The following is a 21,702-nucleotide window of genomic DNA, read 5'->3' on the forward strand; positions in this document are numbered from 1 at the left end:
CAAAGGTAAATCATAAGTCCACATAATTAAAATAATGAATGCTCAATTGACGCCCCTCAGGTGCCATTTGCTTGAAATTTCGTGATTGGGGCACGAGACAATTGCTAAAGCAATCCTACACGGCGAGGAGTAATTAGCCATATTACAATTTGCAGTAATAGGCACCATAAAATTGAATCCCGAACACTCTCTATATTTCATGAGCCAGTATCTTTTTATAGTGTCTAGTGGGCCCAGGGCCATAGGAGGAGAGCATGATGTTTCAGTGCTAAAAAAGGAGAGAATCTGAGTGCGGGAATGGAAGAAATGCAGCTTGAGAACAGGATCGAGCGGTAAAGGGCTGTGTAGGTGTATGTATGTGTGCGTGTGTGAGTTTGCATGTGCATATATATACGACTATGCAAACTTAGCATCTGTTCTGTCAGTGTTTTTCACCCTCACTTTCACTCCTCCCACACTTTATTTTCTCTATAAATCACATTCCAGCCATTTCTTTCACTTCATGAAAAGATGATTACAAGTCAACTTTTCAAAGCATAATATTCTCCAAAGTGCAGATACAGCTAGTGAGTAAACCTCACTGTTTCTGTCAGTATATCGGCAGATTAAAAGCTGTAATTTGTGTTGTTACAGTAAATGGCACGGTTAAGCAGCCACTCATCCTCACATGCTCAGTTTCAACCATTATACCATGAATTGTATATGTGTCAAAAAATAGCTATGCTGCAGCGTCATATGCGTGTGAACTGCAGCATGCAATGAGACGACTCATTCTGACAGCATAGCAGTCTGTTTCCATTATTGCCCCTTGAAATTTTCACCTCCTTTTGCTTGGATATTCTTGGGTTTCTTTGTTGTTGTTGTTGTTTTGTACAAAACACTAAAGAAAATTGCCAGACATCGATTTTAATGTTATTTCTCGCAATAAAATATTGTATTCAGAGTATTATTGTAATTCAGGCTAGGTCATATTCTGTCATAACAAACAAATTACTATAAAAACAATCACATATTATATACCGCATTGTGGTATAATAGTGAAGACTTCCGTTTGAAGTCAGCATTATGATGACTAGAGTTCCCTTTGGCTGGGAAGTTGGATTTACTTTTAATTAATTTACTCCCAGCAGATGTGTGACAGAACACAATTGGTTCCACTGTATTACATGGAGAGAATAAGCTCTGATTATATACCAAATTGACATCTACAATATACATGGGACTATTATATATTACAGAAACAATATAATCTTTTATAAACAATTAAGGGTTGCTGAGGTATTTGCAATGCTGTTGAGCTGAGTGGTAGTTTTTCTTGTGAACTTTTAGTATGTATTGTCAACCAGATATGCAAAGGTATCAACACATGGCAGATGAAACTAGTCTATTGCAAAGAAACGTCTGCAATTTAAAAGAATTATTCATGGAATAATCAATCGAGGATTGCTCCGTGACGTGCAAATTGTTATGCACAACTAGCACAATGCTAAAATTGTTGTGATAAATCTATAATATGTGCATTTATAATAAAGAGATTAATATTAACAGAACTTGTGAATGTGGGTAACTACTATACAGGAATATAGCCTGCAGTAAATTCACACTGTGGATGAAACGATTGGACGGACTGGTGAAGGGTTAGCACTATATTGCAGTGACTATAGTATGATGAGGGGGGGAGGATTTACTGTACTTCTCTCCCCAAATGCTCTCTCTTTCTGTCTCGTTCTCTCCCTCTGGATCAAGGTGCACCAGAACTGTCAGCAAATCCACAATGAATTCCATACAGCACTCATCTTTTGAGTGAACTCATCCATAATTCAGCCACAACTTCACTCAGGGAAGTCTTTTGACTACATTTACCTTGTGTTTATTAGCCCAGACATTACACACACATGGGAGAAAGGAAAACTCTCTGACTGAAATGTCTCTGGGGGAGTGATGGGTATTGTGGAATACTGGAATCATCATATATGACGTTTTATGCTTAAATGACCCCATGAAATCAGAAGAGTTTCAATGTCCATTTCATTTTTGAGTCCATATACGTATATCCTAGTATGCTACAAATATTTTTACTAACATTTAGCATACTGACTTTTACCATAGATGCATTTTAAAAGCACAGTTTTTGTCTTACAAGTTGCATACTCCCTGCTCTAGCCGCGCTACTGCCCTTGAAATGAATGGAAATGCTAACGGATAGCTCTCTCCAGGACTTCCTTGAAACAAAGCACTAAACTGGTTCACTGTAATATCTATAGTGGAGGTGATGAAACTGTCAAGCTAGGATTTTTCCTGAGCCTTTTAGAGGATAGTAAATTTCACTAATAATTTATTTTTATGAGAAAGTATATTGTTTGGTGTCCTCAAGCACCTGCTATTAGCTGCATCTGTTAAATGGTGTTGACCTCCAATGAGCGGGAAGGCGACCCAATAAAGTGGCTGTGCTCAAACGCTGTTGAGCGTAAGCTAAATTGTGTACGCTTGCAAATATAACACTGAGTAAACTGGGGAAAAAAAATAGTTATTCGTTTATAAACTCATCTTAGAAGATAGCATAACTATAATAATCAGCAGTTAGAATAATCTTCACTCATACGTTTATTGTAGAAGAGTGTGGAAAATGACATTAAACTCAAACACTGAAATGTATTGATATTACTAATTAGTAATATTAACATGACAATCTGGTTTCCTGCTCTTTAAAGGTGTTCGAGGATGAAGGCATGTCGCACAGCCTGTTCATGATCTGCCTAATTTGTCTCTACCAAGTGACACATGGATTTGCAGAATACTGTTTGAATGGACACGCAGATTTCGACAAAAACACAAGTCAAGTCACATTTATATAGTGCTTTATACAAAACAAATAGTTTAACTTCAACAAAAAGTGAGTAACTTCATAGTAATAGACAGAAGAAAAAAAACAGCTCTAAGACTAGTGTCATTGTTCAGCTCAGTTCGGCTTAATAGTGAGTCACTTCAGTTCAGTAACAGTGTCAATATTGCAAAGTTCATCAATTATGAAACAACGCAGTTTCAGCTAAAAAAAAAAGCTCTACTTAAGACAATAGAGTCATTATTCAGCTTAAACCAGATTCATTGTTGATTCAGTTCTGTTCAATAAGAGTAAATGTTGCAAAGTTCATCAATTAGGAAACAAACAAAACTAAGACAAGACCAAATCGTGACAACATGCTTAGTTGCATTTTATAAATGGCATTTAGACCCTTTTAGAGCAGACTTGTGACCCATTTTGGGGTCTCCACCAGTTAAAATCCAATGAATTATTAATTTCTAACATTAATGATTATGAACTATAGACTTTGCAGATTCATATACTCATAACTACAGTAAATATGAGATTGCTTATACATTATGTAAGCACACCCTGCATCACTTAGCTATTTGATTATGATTATAACTCCAGGCCATCATATTTTTTGTTCTTTTGTTTGTAGCCTCAGAAGTTGAGTTCCAGAAGCCCTTCAGCCTGACACAACTGTTGAAGGTAACAAATGACAGCCCTCTCCTGGACAAGCAGTCCATCTGTCTGTGTCAGAATAATTGAATTCTGTAAATATAATCAGAGAGCTCTGTTATGATACATTTTGAATGATTGCTATCTCTGTAGTCTGTTTTATGGAGGGTATGACATATAATTCAGACAGATATAAAGATATGGGCCAGCTTTGTGGCAAAAATAGGCCAGTAATCCTTCACAGTCCAAGTGCACACAGCTCTATTGGTTCAGATTTAGTATGGGGTCATTTTATATGAAATTATGTTTATATCCAAGAAGATCTGCTATTTCACATTATACAATTGGTTCTTCAAATTTGATTGGATAAGAGGCCTTACAATATTGCTGATATACAGTCCTTGGAACTTTTACACTTTTTACATCTTTACACCAATACAGTAGGTGGCAACATTTCATGAGTGAATCATTGGATCACTGAAACCAGTTCATTAAAACACGGATCAATTTTTGGAAAGAAACATGTATGAGTGAGTCAGAGAATCATTGTGCTCGAGTTCTTTTAAGTCGGATGTATTCTGATTGGCTGTCAAAGTTTTTATTGTTCACCTATAGAAAAAGTCATTATGAAAGTCATTCCAACAATATTGTTCCTCTGTGACGTTATCGTTATAGTTGTGGTTTGTACAATACTTTGCTATTCTCATTGAATTAGAACAATTTTTAAAACTTTATAGTTATTCAAATTCATGTTAAATGTTCAAGTAAAGTTTTATTTGTAAAATCTTTTTTTTCTAAATTAAATGAGAAAAATACAAAATAGAAACAGTTCCTTTTCGAATGGAACTCGGCGCTGCATCATGGCGTTGATCCTTAAAGAACGCGTCTGCAAACAATATGATGAACGATTTAACACAAATGCAAACAGACAAATGTCTTCCTGAAGACAAATAAGCTTGGGATTCTGTGACGTAGGTGCCCTTTTATGGTATTACTGACACACTATACGCTACGTCACCTGACATCATGTCAGCCAATCAAGACTGGCATGTTTTCACATGTGCTTCAGACACCGGTCACGCAAAAGCGTTCCCATAGTGTCAACACCATGAAGCAGCGTCTCATTCCTTTCGCAAGGAACTGGGTTACATGTAAACTAAGACATTTCACAAGTACTTTAAGACTGTAAAAATGCAATCTTTGGTTTACAGATTGCAAAACAGTTCTGGTTATAGTTATCATCCTTGGCGTGAACAATTTGTGTTCTCTGAGAAGAGTTTGTAACTAAGGTGCTTATAAGCATATTCAGAATAATATAACAAGCTAAAGGCAGTAACAAATTTAGAAGAAACTATGATGTTTGTTTGTTTTGATCTGTGGCTAATTAGATCATTTGAATATCTGTCCATTTTCAGACAGATCCTGATTAATATTAATACTCCATCTGTGCTTTCGACTTCATTTCATTAGTCATAGCTTCCAGCATCACATATAGCTTTTCTCTGATCCATTTTCTCAAACCACGATAAACTCTAGCGCTAATCATGCACCTGAACTATAATTAAGTTTACAGACTGATCAAATGAGTTTGGAGCCCTGCTATAAAAACAACTTAAAATCAGTTCGTTTCACTGTGAATTAATCATAGTACCCTCTGTATCTTATCATCCTTCAAAAGAGCTTTGTTTAAAAGCCAGACATTAATTAGGGTTTACTCTAGGCTGGCTCAAAGCAAGTCCCAACACTGATAATCCCAGCTGATGCATCTGAGCTAGATAGCTCATTGATTGAGAAGCCTAGCTTTTGTACATGGGAACACAATCGACCAGACTACCAGAGCTTCATAGCATTTAGTTGGTGAGGACAGACCAACAACAAAGGCACAATTGATGTTCTGTAGAGCTTCTGAGACAGTGGTGTTTAATTAGCCTACATTGAAAAGCAAGTGAGAGTGTGCACGGAAATCTCGAGTGATCTATTTCTTTTCACTTGGTCCATCATGGCAAATTTGTACAACTTTCAGCTTTAATATATGGCATGTTAAGTTCAATTCACAGGATTTATTTTCATTGTTTCTTTAAGCGTGTGATGCATGAGTGTCATCTAAAACAGACCTCAGATGTAAGCCCCTCTCAACATGTGATCAGTTCCCAGCAGAGCTGCAGTGGCTCAGGGCTTATCCAACATCACAGTGCCTTAGTTTTTTCCCTACAAACCCAGTTAAAACCAGATGCACATCAAATGAACTAAATCCCCTATGCGCAAGTGGTGTGGTGTCTCTTTGCACACCGTTGTGTGCTCCATTCTCACAGACAACTGCTTCCCAGAGCATATGCTGTTTTAGGAGCACAGGAGCATATGGCACAATTAATTAGTGAAAGCTCATTTAATTTACCGACACACCTTGGTCTGTGGGACACAGTTTATTGTGCTCTGGTCCTATTGTGCCCGATAACAGAGTTTCACTGGGGTTTCCAGACTAGTGAGCCTGTTTTATCCTCGCCATATTGCATTAATTTGAGCCGCCTGAGCTAGTCTCACACTTTTTTAGGTCTATTTAGGTCTTGGTGTGACACCAAGGGGTCAAGGTTTGGGTGGTTAGCATCGTCCAGTTTAATCCCTGCTGCTGACTATGTTTTTGCAAGCAACACATATCGCAGATATTTCTGTATATTACAGTTGATGTTTTACCAGTGCCTTATTTTTTTTGAAGGGCCCTTAAAAGTGTGAAATGGACAATTATTTTCCTTTGCCTTATAGTCACCAATGAAGGGAACGTTCCTGTGGTGGTGCCACCAGCCAGTCAGAGCTGTCACTCATTACATCATTTCCCTGCAGCTTTTGAGTCATTAATCACAATATATCGGTACCATAATGGTTATCAGATGACATTAGAGATCAGAATATATTGGTATTGTTCAATACTGAATATGACTTGTTATAATTCTGAGAATGGCAGATATACAAATTATGTACTCTTTTATTAATAAATTATAACACACACACACACACACACACACACACACACACACACACACACACACACACACACACACACACACACACACACACACACACACACACACATATACAATCTTAAAATAAAATAAATTGTTTTAATTGCTTCATGAATTTACAAAATTTCAATGTGTAAGTTTGCATCACATATACAGTACAATATGATTGTGATGGAGAGACCTCAAAATCGTCTTGGGGTTTGCTGGTTTATATTTCCAGCTTTAGCTGAGTGGGAGTGGAATTAAAGGGGTGGTTGATTATGATTTCACTTTTCTAACTTTAGTTAGTGTGTAATGTTGCTGTTTGAGCATAAACAACATCTGCAAAGTTACAACGCTCGAAGTTCAAAGCAAAGGGAGATATTTGCTTTTAAAGAAATAGCTTTTTAAGGACTACAACAAACGGCCTGTAAGGACTACACGACATTCCTCCCAGGTTAGTGACATCACCAATCCTAGAATTTACATAAACCCCACCCCCGGGAACGCAATTTATAGATTATCAAGAAAGAATATGCTAATCAATGACTAGAAGATAACTACACATAAGAAGCTACATAAATTCATCAACTAACCATTCAGAAATGTCCTGTTGCATTCTACATGTTGTCACTTCTTCTTTAGTCTCTCCATCTTTGTCTGAATCCGGTTTGAACATAAAAAGCTAAAAGTTTTTGAAAATTTCAGTGCATGTCTGTGTGAGTGCAAACTGTTGAAGCTCCGCCCCCTGTGCCGGGAGCAGCAGCTCATTTGCATTTAAAGGAACAGTGTTACGTCCTACCTACAGTGTAAATTTATTTTATTTTTCTATGTTATGTGCGTCAGGCCACTAGGTGGCAGTAGTTGTTGTTTCTCTGCCTTCTTCTGTGCAGGTAAAGTCAGGTGAGGGTGATCACCTCTGCTGATGATGACTGCTCGGTTAAATTGGTCGTCTTCAAGGAAAAAGAAGAGTATAAAGCCTCACTGATCTCCAATGAAGGGAGGCTTGTTTTTACTGCAGGTTGGATTTGTTTGTTGTTTCTGTACATTGCTGTTGTTCAGTTTTATTTCAAAACATTTATTTCAAAACTTACAAATTTATTTCTTTTTGGTTGTTAAAAGCTTGTCCAAATAGTGTTACGTTGATGTAGACACTTTTTGTTGCTGAACCCAAATGTTATCATGTTTATTTGCTGTTCCTCTTGTAAATATTGTAGTATGGACCGAACTTGGAAGTTCTAGGGAGTGGGTGCCTCTTTTCTCCTGTTTAATAGAGAGGGAGTCAGGGAACTAATTTGTTGTTTCTTTCCTTAAGGTAAGTGTAGATTGGGTCCCTGTAGTTAAAGGCATTTTGTTTATGCATTTTCTTTGGGCTTTTTTCCCACTCCTGAAGTCTTAACACTTCTTTACTTGTGTTACAAAATAAAAAGGTTTATTGATGTAACTTTTTGGAGCCAAACATTTGTTTTGTCTATATTTTAGTTACCATTAACTTTACTGTTGCTTCCCCTATAGACTGGGTGGAACGTAACAAACAGACACAAAACGTTGCGTTTTTGCTCACCCTCAAAAAGTGACAATTTTCACATGCTTTATAAAAGTATATGTGGGGTATTTTGAGCTAAAACTTCACATACACACTCTGGGGACATCAGAGATTTGTTTTACATCTTGTGAAAAGGGCATTATACCACCTCTTTAAAGAAAGTGCGAACCTGTAGAGAACTCATTTTAGCTCATTTATGAAAATGTTTGTGCAAACGTATCTTTTGGTTTTATCCATTCTTTTTATATGTTTTTACTCTGGTTCATAATCACCTTATGTATTTATGTATTGCACTGTAAAAAAAAAAACTCAATCAACTGTAGAAGTCATTAAACTTAAATGAAAATCAACTTAAATGTACTTAAAAATTTGTTGAATCTCGTATAACTTAAAAAAAGTTGAAAATGGCTTAACTTATTTTAATGAGAATAAAAACACATGGTGTCATGATTTATTGATCATGTTATTTTTGCAGTGAAACTCTGAAGAGGGGAGTTGGTGCTGGTTTTAGACTTTTTATTAATAGCCTTTGCTTTTTTATGCTCTTAACCATATTTATTTCCACATTTTGCACATCTTCTTATAATAAACATCTTTTTGGATGCCAACATCGCTCCCATGTTTACATCTTGGTGTGATTCTCCAACAGTGTTGTGTCAAATGATGCCAAAAGTAAACTGTGTGTAAATGAGCATGCATAATAAATATAATAAATAGGCTAACTATTGGCCAATTGCAGTGAATGAAATAAGAATCACTTATTATCCGATAACTAGTTGTATGTAGTAGCCTATGGTACTGGTATGGTATGCTACTATAGTCTTTGTATTTGTCAGAATCTAGATGTATTTTACATATTACTCATATAGACTGCACTGAGATCACAGTGTAGTGAAGAGAATACGTTTTTTGGGGATAAATAAAGAAACAACACTCCCATTACTCTCTTTGAAATCTGAGCCTGGCTATCATACTTCAACTCAAACATACACAAACACATCTATTATGCTTCCACATTACCGATAGTGCCATGAGATAGACATTCTATCTCCTTATTTTTTATAGGGCATCTTTGTCCAGTAGCTCACTAACAGTAATGTATCTAAATAGATCAAGGAACGTTTATTGGCTTATATATAAGCACATACATGACTGAATGCATGTGTCTATGAAAGGGGTCTTGAAAACAGAGCTTGTTAACTGTAATGGTGAAGATGAAATGCTCCTGGCCCATTCTGACAATGTGATTTAGAGAAAATCAATGGAAATATATGGTATACGAAACATAACACAACTGCAGACTTCCTCAGAAGCTTTTATAATCAATTTGTACATGATGCAGTTTTGTTACTCTTAAAAGCCCTTTGTGCCCCTTTTAACCTTCTTGCGTCAGGGAAATGTGTCATAGTCTTCTGTTGTTGCTCAGGTCCCTTGTGGGTATGATAACAATCTAGTCATTATCTAGTCACTTCTAACCAAAAAGAGACTGATGATTTGCGTATGAAAGCATAGTGGCCATTGTATGTACAGAACATGATTGTGAAGAATGTTAGAACTGCAGAATATGCTTTATGTCACACAAAACATCCTAAAGCAATCTTCTTCCAATAGGAGACATGGCCTAATCCATATTCAAGACAGGTCTGAGTAGCCTTGAGCATTGCATTCAGTGCTGCTGCACATGTTTCATTGTTTAAAATCAATGGAAATTTGAATTGTTCAATACAAGAAAACAAAGAATAAATTGTTCTGGTAATACTGAAAAAAAATCTAGTGAAGGCAGAAAATAAATTTAGTCTGAAGAAGTAGGATTGTTGCAATATATATTATTCATTGTGCTTCAACAGCATATTTGAGGGAAAGTATGATCCTAATCAATACTCCAAATCAATAGTATAGTCAGTATTAATGGGTGTGAAATTCTGTGACCTTTTTGAAAAGGTCTTACTGTTTACCTGAATTACAGTTTTTTTTATACATTCATTGATTATTAAAACAAAGTGTTGCAATAATTTAAACTGAAAACATTGAATGAAAGATTAAAGACAATGTCTTTTGATTCTCCAGGGAAGTGTGTCTAGCGTGACAAGCAACTGACAAACTTGCTTTCGCCCCATTTGATTCTCCACATCTGAACTCGCATGATGGGAATGTGGGTCAGGCATTTAAACCAGTGAACTAAAGATCCAAGCCTCCATACAACTCACTGAATGTGTTTTTTATAGTTAAAGGAGACCGAGAATGTAAGAATAATTACAATTATTTTTGAAAACTTTTATTCAGCAAAGGCACATTAAATTGATCAAAAGTGACAGTAAAGACATGTACAATGTTACAAAAGATTTATAATTAAAATAAAAGCTGTTCTTTTAAACTTTCTATGAAAAAAGTCCTGAAAAAATATATCATGGTTTCCACAAAAATATTAAGCAGCACAACTGTTTTTTTTTATTGATAACATTGATAACATTGATAATAATGAAAAATGTTCTTGAGTATGAATAAATAAGCTTTCCATTGATGTATGGTTTCTTAGGATAGGACAATATTCGGCCGAGATACTATTTTAAAGAACTATTTTAAAATCTGGAATCTGAGGGTGCAAAAAAATCTAAACATTGAGAAAATCGCCTTTAAAGTTGTCCATTTATGTTTGCGATTGTGCTGCATTCACTCACAAAAATATATATTTTTTTATATTTACGGTAGGAAATTTACAAAATATCTTCACTGAACATGATCTTTACTTAAAATCCAAATGATTTTTGGCATAAAAGAAAAATCTATAATTTTGACCCATACAATACTGTTGGCTATTGCCACAAATATACCCGTGCAACTTGTGACCAGGTCACATATTAGAATGATTTCTGAAGGATCATGTGACACTGAAAACTGGAGTAATGATGTTGAAAATTCATCTTTGCCATCACAGGAATAAATTACATTTTAAAATATATTTTAATAGATATAAAATCGCAATTGCAAGTTATAAAGTCAGTATTCTGGGATATACGCTTTTTTATTCAGTGGCAAAGAGTTAACTTGTAATAATATTTTACAATATTACTCTTTTACATTATTTCTGATCAAATAAATGTAGCCAATTAGTGAGTATAAGAGATTTCATTTAAAAACATTAAACCAACCCCAAACTTTGAACAGTTGTGTACTTCTTCTTTTTTATTTTTTATGTGAAATAGTCTATACTTTTGGACAGCCATAACTATAATGAAAAATCCAAAGCCTATATGCATTTTCTGCTATTTTTCTGCTGTTTTCAAGTCTTCACGGAGTCTGCCACAGCATTATGCAAATTGTTTTCACTCCAGCATGTAATTGTGGTACATTCTTTTTCAGAAAAAAACTGCTCTAAAACCTCCTGTAAAAGCAAAAAGAACTGAGGTTGGTCACTTGAAATGAGTCACAACATGAAACTACAATTATCCCTGCTATTCTGTTAACCATTCAAATTTATTTCATCTATTTTAATTAACATTGTCTGGTTAAAAAAAAAAAAAAAAAAACTTTCTATAATTTTCATGATTAATGATTACACTATGGCCATTGAACAGTTGGCAAATTGGCACATCTGCGCAGTCACTTCTGGCTCATCAAGCCTTAGGTAGGTTTAGTGAATGGCTCTCTGCACTCACAAGTCTGTCATTTATGTGTTAGTCTCTTTCTCTTGTCCTCTCCTGTCTGTGCTTTAGGAGAGCCCCACTGTTCCTCCAAATTAAGACAGTAGAGCTGCATGGTCACCCGCCGTTCACAGCCCTCTCTGACTTATCCTGTTTTCCACTTCCAGGCTGATGGGGAAAGGAGAAATGAAATAGCGAAAGCTTTGACATTGGCATTTATTTAAAGAAAATCACCCTTACATAAGCCACTGTACCAAATGGAAGAGTGGAAAAGATTTTTTTTTGACATGCTGTCCAAGAATAAACATTGATTTATCCATGAATCGGACTGATTCAGTGTTGACTCACTGACTCAATGATCAGATCACAACTATTAAGTGAATAGATTTAAATGCTTGTTTCTCAAACAGAGCTATCCGGTTTCCAGAATGATTTTATGTATATTATATATATATAATTATAAAAAAAATTATTTCGTTTATGGTGTCTCTTTTTTGACATTTGAACATGGCAGACCCAATCCTCGTTTAACATATTGATTATATCATTATTTGAGAATGCATATGGTTGCAGTATTGATGTTTGTGCTTTTTTTGAAGAAGTGAGACCTTTAAGCAGTACATTGATATTGTAGTTTGTGTTAATATTTTGAATTAGATTTTATTTTAATATTTTCTGTTTTCATTTTAGTAATTTTTAGTTTTGATTTTAGTTTTAGGACCTCAAATTAAACTAAACATAAATGAGAAATGTCTTTTTTTATATTTTATTTTAGTTAATGTTTATTTTATAATAAAAATGTTCCTTTATGGTTTTTGTTTTAGTTAACAGTAATAACCCTGCCTCAAAGCTTTTAGCATTTACTAATGTACATGCAAAGATGTTTTCAAAAAGATCTGGCAGCGTTTTTCTTTTCCTTCGTAGTGATGACCCCAACAAAATCATATTACGCCACAGACTTTTGTGTGCTGCATAAGTAAATCCATTAGCGGTAAGAGAATTTCCTTTTGAGAGCTCCACAGAAAAATAGGGGTTCATGGTTCAATAGAGGTTCGCAGGCCCAGCAGTTCTCAAGGATGCTGCTTTTCAAAGCACCTTTCATCTCTTATGAGTTAATGTAAAATGACAAAAAAAAACATTGCAAGATTGCTAAAAGCCACATGGGAGCTGGTGGATGCTCATAAGAGCATTTAGATAGAATAAGTCTAAGATTCGGTATACACTAAATGACTTGTGCATGCTATGTACAGGTAAGCAAAACCACAATTTAGCTAATATACATCAGTAAAGTACCCTTGTGACCAGGTTAATCCTGCTCTTTAAATAATTAGCAAATGGCTCTCTGCAGCCTTAGGTACAGCTTGACCTTATGAAGCTTTCTGAGTCACAGAGCTGATGTGGGGGAGTGATCAGATGTATAAACCTCAGGACATCCAGCCTGACCTTGCCTCTATCAATCAACACAAACATATAGGAAGTATTTAATGAGAGAAAGGGGCAAAGTTGAGTAAGAGAAGCCGTAGGAACAAGCTGACCATAGCATGACATTGTAGATTAAAAATCTGGCAAGATAATTTTCCAATTATTAGGACTTTGATTTATATGTCAAAGGGTGTTGCAGAAGTGTCTCTCTGACTAAAGTTTTTTTGGATGGTAAATATATTTTTAAGCAAATAAACATAAACAGTGGATTTACTTCCATCACAAATGAATTCTGTCACAGAAAATGATGTATTGTGTCTGATAACAATGACATTTAAAAAACAATTTTTAAACAAAATATCTGACTTTGTTTTGCAAGGTTAATTTCCTAGCTAGCATTTTGTGTATCCTAAATATACACAAGTACAGTTGTAATCGATGCAATGACCAAATCGAACAAAATTGAAGTAGCTCAATAACCCAAATGTTGGGTTTCCCCAAATTGAACTGAAAATGCAACTTTTAATGTCTTCTGCAGTCTCAAAATGATCCAACCCCCTGAATAGAATCCCTCACAACAGCACAAATCTGCTAAACGTGTTGTCTCAAGCACACCTGATGCAGCTAATCAAGGGCTTCATTAGTTGCACCAGGTGTGCTTGAGCTACAACACATGAAATATCTGAACTGGCTAGGTTTGTTGAGTGTCACGTTTCACTGCATGTTAGAAATATGGCTAAGTCAACAGAATGGTCCAAAAAGTTAAGAGAAGACATCATCGCCCTTCGCAAACAAGGAACAGGATACAAAATGTAGCAAAAGCACTAAATGTTCCTAGAGACACCGTTGGAAGCATAGTTTGCAAGTTCAAAGTTAAAGGAACAGTGGCTACACTGCCTGGATGGGAAGGAAGCTATCAACGGCTGATCAACCAGATTCCCAGGGGGCCCTGTAGAATGACTCGACAACTGTCATAATTAGTGTAAAAAATGTGGAAATAATTTACACAAATGAAATGACTTTTTTGTTATTTTGTTTAGATTATCATATTTAAAACAAAAATTATTCATATGTTTATGATGAATTTGAATATTTTAAAGGAACACGCCGTCTTTTGGGACTTTGGCTTATTCACCGTATCCCCCAGAGTTAGATAAGTCCATACATACCCTTTTTATCTCTGTGCGTGCCGTAACTCTGTCTGACGCACACACCGCTAGCCTAGCTTAGCACAAAGACTGGAGGCAAACGGCTCCAGCTAGCATACTGCTCCCAATAAGTGACAAAATAACGCCAACATTTTCCTATTTACATGTTGTGATTTGTATAGTCACAGCGTGTACAAATAACAAGGTCACATGAGACACAGCCATCTTCTAACCGTATACATACTGGGAACTGTATTCTCTGAAGGCGAAGCACTGCTACTTGGGCGGAGTGATTAGCGCAACACTCTGAGCGAACTCTCTGCTCCTCACCACGGAGATTCTCAGGTGCTGCGAGCAAATCACTCCACCCAAGTAGCAGTGCTTCATTATTTTGTCACTTATTGGGAGCAGTATGCTAGCTGGAGCCGTTTACCTCCAGTCTTTGTGCTAAGCTAGGCTAGCGGTGTGTGCGTCAGACAGAGTCACGGCACGCACGGAGATGAAAAGGGTATGTATGGACTTATCTAACTCTAGGGGAAACGGTGAATAAGCTAAAGTCCCAAAAAGTTGGCGTGTTCCTTTAAGACTGAAAGTCTGTTTTAATGTGACCTTCATATAACAAAAATGAAAGAACTGAAATGTGTTGGTTTAAAAAAAAAAATCAATAGGACATAAAAGTGCCAAACACCAAGAAACAGATTAAAGTATGTGAACTGAACCAGAGATGCCAAATAAGATTAGATAAAAATTTATCACAAGAACAACAGTAAGAGAAAATAACTGGGAGGCCCCTTGCAATACAGAAAACTGCTGCTTTCCCATAACCTAGTTACTACGCATGCAGATGTCAAAAATCTCATATCCATAAATAAAATTAGTCAAATCAGTCTGTACATTACTCTACCTATGGGGTTCGGTTGTATTCTTATGTCTTCTTGTTGTATTATTGTTGGTGGCAAGAGATCATCTCTTTGAAGTAACTGACTTTGAACAGATTTAAAGGGCATGCAGAGGCTGTTTATATTTATTTCAGATCAGTCCTTGGAAAGGATAACTGGATGCAATAATAGGAACCCATTGCCACAATTGCTGTTGTGAATGAGTTGTAATGTATATATTGGTTTATTAAAAAATCATTGTCTATTTAAACTCGTTATTGTTTACATTCACATATTATATTATATGCCATGCCATCACATCACTACACATGTTGTGTGTCCTCGCAAATGGTTCTAAGTTGCAGTATGTTAATAGGCTCCATTGCTGTTCAGTGAATTGTTTACCATGCTTTCTCGATTTAACCTCTAAGTGCTTTTGATAATGAATGCAATATGCATGGACATTTGCAAAAAATAATAAATAAAATGCAACAATGCATTAAGGCACAGCTTCTTGTTTAGCAGATATGAGAAACATTAAAGTAGCGTCAATTTAGGGTACCCAGATGAGCTATTTGATATTCGCAGTTGTCATGGCAACAGTGAAACATCTGACTGCCAAAGGCTGCAACTGACCAATCAGAATCAAGTACTAGAGAGCCACGTAATGAATATGTATATTATGTGTTTAATAAAGGCCCTTCTGAATATACAGAGAGAATATCTTCGAATTACAAAAAATGAGGCCTTTTAGTATTTGAAGATCTCATGAATTGTAATAAAGGACCTATAGAAGCAAAGTTCTGTAGGGTGTAGAACCAAAGGTTTTTGTCAGGCGCTTCATATTATGGGTTCCCGACATGGGACAATTTTATGGATTTAGTTTTAATTAATTTAGTTGATTGATTTTTACTTTTATGAATTAAACAGCTCATACACATACTTTATCACTACAAAAAAACTGTTAAACATGAAATAATCATGCAATCATTCAAGGCATTTCTCCTTAGAACCTCTTTGACATAAATCGCCCTTTAAAACTGAGTTGTCACGTCTGTTTTGGGTTTTGGTTCACCCTTTAGGCTACAGTATGTGTTTTATTTTGTAATTGTCACAGTAATGTTTACTGTCTGTCATGTGTTTCACTTTCCCTTGCCATAATTTGATCATGTCTTGTGCTTTTTCCAGATTATGTGTAACTTTCTGGTTGGTTCTTTGTTTGATTCTTGAGGTGTTCCTTGTTGTCAATAGTCTTTGTGTATTTAAGCCTTCATGTTTGCCATGTTACTTTGTTTGTTGTGTATTGAAGTTTGAATGCTGTTCCAAGATTATGGTTTCTATAGTCAAGTTTCTAGCTTTTTTTTTCTTCGTGTTACATGTTTTGGATTAACTCATGGTTTATGTTTCCCATTTTTTGGATTATCATCACCATTATATTAAACTGAACTTGGGTCCTCTACATAATTTTTTCCCGTCTGCTTCCATGTCAGTATTGTTACAAGGGTCATATACAAAACCCCATTGAATCTTTTTTTTCTAAGAATGTAGAACAGACTTGAAAGTAAATTTTGTTTGACAGGACTTCCTCAGGGTGTCTACGTGATCATTGCGGAGGACAGTCAAAGTCACATTTACAGCTATTTACAGTATTGTTGCTAGAGGATGTTTCTTTAAAAGACAAATGTGCTGATTGCATGAGGAAAAATGACCTTAGTTTCTCACATTAACATTGCAATTGGTTCATTTGCACAGAGCCCCTAAACAGTTGCACTGCCATCTCATTATTAGTTAATTATTAGAAGTCAAGAACAAACAAGGCACCAACGTAAAATTGATAATCTGTTTTCTTTGGGGCGATTAAACATTTAACCGACAGTCATGCTCGGATAAGAAAACATGATATGTATTTTCAAGATCAAAGCCAAGCAAACTCTTTGATTGTTCCTTGCACTGTTTGTCGAAAACAGAGATGATAAAAAAAGGAATCAATTCCCTGCTGCTTGTTGTTCTAGGCTACTTTAATCATAGAGCAAGACATGTAAATAAATTATGCTCTCCCTAATTTCCTGTGTAGTGTTTTGCTCGCCCACTGTAATTGATCTTTCAAAAGTCCTTGTGCTGAGCCTGAAGACTGTGATGCAAAAAGTGTGGAATGGGTGGATGTGTATGTCGACATGACTTTCTTACTGTATTTCATGCAAACTTGATCCTAAACATGGCTGAAAATGTAATCCTTTAGCAGTCCCTTTCACAAGAGGAAACTCATATAAATCATATATCATTGAAAAAGTTTCAATTATAGCACGCTTTGAATGTACTGTTATGTTGTTGTTTTGCCTATATCTCTTAACTTTTGGATCAAAAGCTTTTATCTTAAAAAAGATTTGATTAAAAACCTTTTAAAGCCTAAAGGATTTAAAGTTCCAATTCATCTGTCAAAGTGTGACAAAAGGAAGAAAGCAAGCTTTTATTCATTAAGACATGGGCATTAAAGCTGAAGAATAAAATGAAATGGCAGAGATGAATAATGCAGAGGTTTGTATAAGCATGTGCTTCATTCTAATTTTGTATTTGTCAGGTCTACTGAAGAACATGTTTTCCTCCTCATCAATGCTTCTTTAAACCTTAAAGGAAGCTTCTTTATTGTGAGGAATTTTGAGCAATGCCCTCAACCAGCCTGTTCTCACGTAAATGAGTCTCTATAGCACGCATTGTTTATCGTGCAATTTATACGCGAAAATTAGTTTTTACGTGCATGATACGCAGTTTTGGCGTGCATTTGATACGCACTTCATTGCGTGTAATACACACGCACCCCACACCACTACTAAACCTACCCTAACCAACCCATGCGTAAGCCTATTCTATTGCACGTAAAAACTCATTTTCACGTATAAATTGCACGATAAACACACTGCGTGCTATAGAGACGCATTTAGTGTCAAGCCCTGATTATGAATCTGAGCCCTTGATTAGTTGCAGCTTGTGTCTTCATTTGTAGTTTTTCCTCTCAGAAGGAAAAACTACAAAGTCCAAAGGTTTCCCTGAGGAAACTCCTGAGGAGTGTAAAAATGTTTCATTTTCCTTTCTATTCTAAATCAAAACATTAAAACCCCTCTGAAACTTGTACTGGGGAAATAGTGTTGCTTACTAATATTAAAACTATTAAAATAATTGTTTTTGTCATTTAAATAAAACTGAAATAAAATATAAATATTAGATTAAATAAAAATGAAAAAACGTTACATTGGCAACTATCTGAAATTAAATACTAAATAGCCTACTAAAGATAAAACTGAAATATAAAATTACTTAAAACTTAAACTAAAATGAAAATACAAAAATAAAAACTAATTCAAACTACGAATACAAGCTAAAATTATATATAATACTAAACTAACACTGTGAGAGAGAAAAAAAAGGATTCGTCTCCTAATTTATGCTAATTTGTTTTTCACAACATCTCACCTACACAGATGGTGTCACAAAATCAAGCATATAGGGAGCAACTGTCACTGATCCACAGAAGGATTACAGTACGCATTTGTCTAATGGAACCGATACAAGGAAATACAGCGTACATGCTCATCTTGCATCCATTTTTGTAAAGGTTTTACAAGGAACAAAAACCAACATCTGAATTGTGCATTTTTTAGTCAAAGCATATAGAGTTTCTGGGTCTAACATTATTCTAATGTTACTTTAACATTCCCCTAACATTATTTTAACGTTGCTTTAATGTTCCCCTAACATTATTCTAACACTCCCCTAATGTTATTTTAACGTTGCTCTAACGCTATTCTAACGCTACTTTAACTTTATTCTAATGTTATTCTAACGTTGCTCTAACGTTAATTTAAAGTTCCCCTATATATAGGAGAGGTTGCACTGTAAAAGAAAATGCTGACTTCAATTTTAATCAACTTGGTTGTTTAAGTCATTTCAACCTAAATTACATTAAATTGACTTAAAAAAAATGTTGAAACTTGTATAACTTGCAAAAAAAAGTTGAGAATTGCTTAACCTATTTTGATGAGTTAAAACAATCTAAAAACATATGTTGTGATAACTTATTGATCATATAATTTTTTATAGTGTAACGTTATTCTAAAGTTACTTTAAAATTCCCCTAACGTTATTTTAACATCACTTTAATGCTATTCCAACATTATTCTAACGTTTCCCTAACATTATTTTATTTATTTATGTACAGTCCAGGAAAGCACTTACACCACCTCCTATATTACAACTCAAGCACTTATATTTGGTCTTTGAAGTGTAAAGCCCCCTTAGCTCACAACGAGTACATACAGGCCTCATTATTGATTTGCTGAAAGGCTGGCTGCATCATGGAGTGGATGTGGGGAAAGAGAAAAGAAAATCAGGATGTGAATGTTTAATTCTTTCCCTCTAAACACTGTCCACGCTAATTTACGCTTGCCAGCTCAAGCTCAGTGCTCCTCCTCGGACGTGCCCCTATATTAAGAATATAGCCACAAGGTCTTCTCATAATCGAAGGTCTGAGCGCATTGGATTTATATAAACATATCAGTACCGTGCTTCCCTTTAACTTTCATTTCCCTAGCCTAGTGACATGGCTAAATGCATTCAGACTAAGAATAAGCAAAAACATAGACTTCATACCCTTCACGGGTATTCATAACTCAGTTGAGTGCCGCCTACCTAATATCAAAAGGCTAAAGTCAATGATTGTGGCCCCTGCAGTGTGAGTTTCACTGTCTACTTTTGATTTAAAGTGTTTACTGAAAGAGAAGCTCCAGGAGTGAGAGGAATGAATTTGTTCCAGGAGGTGACAGAGTGGGGAAGACCCCTGTCGCCTCATTCCCTAAGCATTAGACACATGACCTTGGGACTGGAACTTGATTGCAAGCGTTTGTTCACCATTGACAGGCTTTACCGCCGCCTCTCCCTGTAAGGTACTGACCCCCATATAAGGGAAAATCACTTTTCCTGCACAAAAGACACATATTGTGCTCTAAAATGTTTTGTTTGATTCTTTTAACTGATTCCTTGGTTAACTTTTACTCTGACAAAACACTTTTAAGGAAAGGTCAGGGAGGTGTCTGTTGAACATAGAGGTACACTAAAGTATGCAGACCCCCTATTTTTATATACATTTAGTAATTTAGCAAACGCTTTTATCCAAAGTGACTTACAACTGAGGACCTGTTTTTAATAAATAGGTTTGCCCATTTAAGCTACACCCATTACTAACAGGTTAGACAAACATTTTAAGTAAATTGGGGTCTTTTCTGGTCTAACATTACAATTGCCCCAGGTCCATAAAACAATAGTGTATTGAGTTTGGTGTGGAAGAACTTGACTGACCTGCACTTCAACTTATTGGATTCTGGTCCGCAGGGCTCCTTCCTTAACGGCAGACCCTTTATCCCGTTACTTCAACAGCCAATTAGGCCAATGAAAGAAAAAAGAGAATATAAAATACAGTACATATTTAGGTTGGATAACATTTAATGAAAAAATATATATAGTACGGTAGTTATGCATCTTAGCTTTATGTGTTATGGGGCCAGTGGGGGTCCTGAGGATTTAGGGGTGTGGAGTGCGTTTTTTTAATATACGTATACATTTACTACAACATCATCAGTTATTAATATTTAGTTGGTTCTCTCGTTTTAGCATGTGTTCATTTGTTTGTATGATAGCTTTACCAAAAATGTTTGCACCATTTGCCATTAAAGGTGCAGTGTGTGATTTTTAGCGGCACCTAGTGGTGAGATTTGCGAAATGCAAACAGTCACTTACGGCCTAGCCCTCCCTTTTCAAACTGGAAGGAGAAGCTAAGGTGGCTGCCATAACCAGCACATTTCTCCCCACATAGCAAACCCACAACATAGCGAGGGAGAAGATTAGTAAAAGTTCGCTGGCTAATATGAGCTGTTATGCTGTAGGCTAACATTAGTGTTTTACGGTCAATAGTAGCCTACTAATCGGCTGATTGTCTCACGAACGTAACCAGCACATTTATCCCCACATAGCAAAGCCATAACACAGCAAGGGAGAAGAACTATGTTACATGAAACAATATAACTACATATTTTACACCACTGACCAGGGAAAAGTCACTTCTCACGGTGTCTATGGCTAGCTTCTAGGTAATGCTAACATTATGAAACAACAGTTCACCCAAAAATTAAAATTCTGTCAGTAATTACTCACCCTCATGTTGTTCCAACCCCGTAAGACTTTCGTTCATCTTAGGAAACAAATTAAGATATGTTTTTATTAAATCTGAGAGCTGTCTGACTCCTCCATATACTTATTGTAATTTAAACTTGCCGTCCCAGAAAGTTATTAAAGACAATGTTTAAAATAGTCCAAGTAACTACAGTGGCTCAACCATAAGTTTATCAAGCGACGAGAATACATTTTGTGCGCAAAACAAATTATTCTTGTGCACATTTTCTTGTGGGCCTCTGAGTGAGTTCCCCTGTAACAGCACAGCGTTTCTAGGTTGTACATCAGAACATAGGCTCAATATTGGCCGACTCTGGTCATGTGTGTGATGCTGGCCAATAGTAATACCTTTAAGCCTTTAATTTCAG

General features: G+C 35.8%; 1 long non-coding RNA gene across 2 annotated transcripts in view; it reads right to left on the reverse strand.

The window, feature by feature from the left end:
• Nucleotides 1-21,457, reverse strand: part of LOC307003487 — a 30,988-nt gene extending 9,531 nt beyond the window's left edge. The window contains exons 1-3 of one of the 2 annotated variants that reach the window (XR_013798722.1): nt 21,317-21,457; nt 20,465-20,533; nt 11,704-11,835 (exon numbers count right to left, since the gene is read on the reverse strand). This is a non-coding gene — a long non-coding RNA (uncharacterized lncRNA). Of the gene's footprint in view, nt 1-11,703; nt 11,836-20,464; nt 20,534-21,316 lie in introns of those variants that run through there. The other variant, XR_013798721.1, reaches the window with a different exon arrangement.
• Nucleotides 21,458-21,702: the final 245 nt, after the last annotated feature.

This window comes from Phoxinus phoxinus (assembly GCF_949152265.1).
Source record: "Phoxinus phoxinus genome assembly, chromosome: 8".
NCBI classification, from domain to species: Eukaryota; Metazoa; Chordata; class Actinopteri; order Cypriniformes; family Leuciscidae; genus Phoxinus; species Phoxinus phoxinus.